The sequence below is a fragment of the Lemur catta genome, chromosome 5 (assembly GCF_020740605.2).
Source record: "Lemur catta isolate mLemCat1 chromosome 5, mLemCat1.pri, whole genome shotgun sequence".
NCBI classification, from domain to species: domain Eukaryota; kingdom Metazoa; phylum Chordata; class Mammalia; order Primates; family Lemuridae; genus Lemur; species Lemur catta.
Genome location: NC_059132.1, coordinates 111,194,088 through 111,198,396, shown reverse-complemented (window position 1 = coordinate 111,198,396; position 4,309 = coordinate 111,194,088).

Genomic DNA, 4,309 nt, shown 5'->3' with positions numbered 1-4,309 from the left:
GGCGGCCGCCGGGGCCGTTGCAGCGCGTTCCTGGGCGCGGCCTGTGCCTGGGGCCGCTCTGCCACTGCGGTGCTGAGTTTCCGTCCTTCATTAGTAAAGCCATAGGCACTGCCCTGGGAGGCGACCCGGCGACCCGGCTGAAGGGCAACATCGCTTTGTCCCAGATCCGAGCAGTTCAGAGTGTGGGTGGAGCGCCTCCCTCTGAGGGTCTCCTCAGTGCTAGTGTCGCCTCTGCCACTGAATTTTCTCACCTTTCGTTGCATAAAATCGAGGTGAAAGTGTGTATCCAAATCTTTTGGATCTGACGCCGTGCCCGCCACCTCCTGCCAACCTACCTGTGATTTCTCCTTCCTGAGTCACCAAAATGGAATGTGCGGCGCACTGTATGCGGGAAGACTGAGACAGTCAAAATCTTTCTGTCCTTAAAAAAGTTCTTAATGGGAATAGAAGAGTCATTTATTCTAAGAAATTCATTCATTCAGCAAAAATTTACTTAGTAGGAAAGTGCATGAGTACTACACACTGCCAAATGGCTCTCTTTCAAACATAAAAATAGTTCGGTCAAGGAGAGACTTTGCTCTGACCTAGGTCCTGGCAACAAAAGGATGAGATAAGTCGGGACAATCTTTATGCCAGCAGCTAAGTAACAAAAGGGAGTATTGGTAAGTAAAACTGCTAGGAATTCAAGAGGCAATATACTTCTGGATTCAGAGGCTTCAAACGGTACAAATCCCACTTGATGACTTAGCAGCTGGCTGGCTGTGGACAAGTTACTTAACCTTTCTGTGCATCAGTTTTCTCCCAGGCCCATTGGCAGCATTAAAGGAGATAATGTATATTAAACTCATCAGCACGGTGTTCTGCACATTGTAAAAACGCTCGATAAATATTAGCTGTTTTTGTGAGCAGCAACACTTTTAGCATGCTTAAGGACTCAGCCTTCAAATGTTTTTTGTTAGAGAAGCTATTTAGCAATTTCTAAGGTAAATTGTGTCCTTAGTTCATGTACACAATGAAGGATCTTTTTGAGATTGTCCATTGTAAAAGGAGTTGCCCCTGAATATTTCTGGAAATTAACTCATGAAGATCTAGATACATGTAAATAAGGTATAGATCAAGGTTAATTATGAAATTTAACTAGAATTGATGTTGCCGGAGACTTCAAGGTTTTGTTTTTTTTTTTCCACTTAGTCATGTGTGTTTCCCTCACATACTTAACACAAACTTAAACTTCTTCCCTATGGTAGTAGGAACTTGTTTGGTGAAACAAGTTCAGAGTTCTGGACCAAGGAAAACACTAAAGGTTTTTGGAAGCACATTGATGCACAGGTCTGTGATTCTTACAGTATTTATTACACAAAGGCATTTTTTGAAAGTGCAGAACTCATTGTTTTCCTTTCCAATCAGTGATAACACAATTTAAGGAAACAAAACTAAAGAGATTTAAGATTGTGCAATATCAAGATGCAAGTTCTCAACCCTTCAACAGTTTGCAGAATTTTCTACGTGGCCTGCCCTGGAGTTGGACTGGTGAGATGGATTGGGGGAGCTGATAGATTATAAATAAGCTGGATGCTGATTTAGGCAAGGGAGAGAGGCTGGGAGGTGGCCTATCAGGGCAGGCTAATGGAATGCAAGGACTCTGGGGGTGTAATTAGACGATGCAAGACATAATATAGCCAAGGTGTGGAAAAGGGACAGGCAAGGGTTAAGTTGGGAAGAGCTTACCAATTTGAAGGTGAAAATGGAAGGTAAAATTGATTGTCAAAAAACCAGACTTTGGATTTTTCACGTGCACCAGCAGAAGTTCTCTTGAGGGGGTAAGATGAATGAGCAAGGTTCACAGCTCAGTGTCACTTTTAATTTTTTTAAATTTTTAAAATTTTTATTTTTCAGAATATTATGGGGGTACAAATGTTTAGGTTACTTACATTGCCTTTGCCCTGCCTGAGCCAGAGCTATAAGCAGGCCCATGTCTCAGCCGGTTCACACCGCACCCATTAGGTGTAAATATACCCATCCCCTCCTCCCCCCTCCCATCTGCCCAACACCTGATAAATGTTACTTCCATATGTGCACATAAGTGTTGATCTATTAGTACCAATTTGATGGTGAGTACATGTGGTGCTTATTCTTCCATTCTTGTGATACCTCACTTAGGAGAATGGGCTCCAGTTCCACCCAGGATAATACAAGAGGTGCTAAATCACCATTGTTTTTTGTGGCTGAGTGGAACTCCATGGTATACATATACCACATTTTATTAATCCTTTTTTTAAAGACTTGGTTTAGCACTGCCTGAGGATAGAATTAAAGGTGCCAGATTCCTTCTCTAAACATTTACTGAATTCTTACTCTCTGCTAGGAACTGAATGAATTTAAAAAGATTATGGAAACAAGTCACTGCTCTTCAAGAGCAAGTGTTTGTACATTGAGAGGTCATTGGCTAGAGTAAATATTTGGGAGAGACTGATGTGGAGAGGGGGGGAGTCAAGGATGAGTCAGCGTATTAATAGTCTAGGCCTGCCATAGTGAATCACAACCCAGTACTTAAAACAACAGAAATGTATTTTCTCATAGTTCCAGAGGCCAGGGGTCTGAAATTAAGATGTCATCAGAGCCATGCTTTCTCTAAAGGCTTCAGGGAAGAATCCCTTCTTGCTCTTCCTAGCTTCTGGTGGTGCTTGAGATCTTCGGCATTCCTTGGCTTGTAGCCGTAGCATTCCGATTTCTGCCTCTGGCTTCATGTGGCCTTCTCTCCTCTGTGTGTCTCTGCGTCTCTCTCTCCTCATGAGAACACCAGTTATTGGGTTTAGAACCCATCCTAATCCAGTGTGACTTCATCTTAACTTGATTACATCTACAAAGGTCCTATTTACAGGTGGAGTATCCCTTATCTGAAATGCTTGGGAGCAGAAGTGTTTTGGATTTTTTTGGATTTTGGAATATTTGTGTATGCATAATGCAATTTCTTGCAGGATGAGACCCAAGTCTAAACATTAAATTCATTTGTGTTTTATGTACACTTTATGCACATTGCCTGAAGGTAATTTTATGATATTTTAAAATAATTTTTTACATTAAACAGAGTTTGTATACATTGAACCATCAGAAAGTAATGTGTCACTATCTCAGCCATTCATGTGGACAATCTGGTTGTTTGGCATCATCATCAATCCTGACTCTGAATTTATATGCTACTGATAAGCAATCATTTTCTTACACTTATTCATGTACAAGTACTTAACGGTAAAAAAAAAATGACATACCATCAATACAGTGAAAAAATAGTATGTTCAGGGTAACTAAGCAGCACTAGAACACTTGGGTTATCTGTTAAATAAAAGTAGCAACAAACAACAGCAGGCTTTCGTGTGCTGGGATTACAGGGTTTATATATTTTTAGATGAGAATAACCATGAGAAGCAGGGGAGGGACTGGGAAGCGTGTCTCCCAGGGATGAGGAGGCATTCTGCTGGATGGCTTTTTAAAATGTTGCTTCCAGTTATCTTCCTCACTAAGGTCAGTTTTTGTCTTAGAAGTGTCTGTTTGACTTTATAAACTGATATGATTTCTTACTCTGTTATGAATGCGCACTGCTTGAATCATTCAATAAGCCCATCACACATTTTCATGTCATTTATGAACACATTTTCTGCAGTATTAACAGCATCTTCATTGTCCACCTGGGCTGACATGGTGCTCAAAAAGTTTCAGATTTTGCATTTCAAATTTTTTGAATAGGGATGCTCAACCTGTACAAATGAGGTCACATTTATAGGTTCTGTATGGACATGAATGTTTTGGGGACACTATTCAACCAACTATCGTCAATGACTAAGGAAGCCTAAAATGTAATAGGCTGAGAGACATGGGGACAGCCAGTAGTTTACAGCAAGAAAGACAGCAAAGGAAGAGAGTGTTTGGAGAAGGACTGAATGCTGCTGACAGGACAAACTGGTTATTTCCAACCTCAGAACTCCAGCGTCATATATTCAATTGCTACTAACCAATAAGAGTAGGTAGCACCCAATTGCTGTGAAGACGGGGTTCTTACGCTAGCCCGTTTCTCATCAGGGAATAATGGTGAGATTGCAAACATAGAGTCTAAGTTCATTTAGTGTTGCTATAACTGAATACCTGAGGCTGGGTATAGTGCTGGGCTGGGCAATTTTGATTATTGAAAACTATTGAATAAAGTAAGTGGAAGGCTTATTTTACTTTTAGAAGTCTCTTAATTTACACGTCCCGCTTCTCACCGTTAATGGAAATGTCAGGTTCCTCAGCTCGGCCCTTCCAGGCTTGCGTC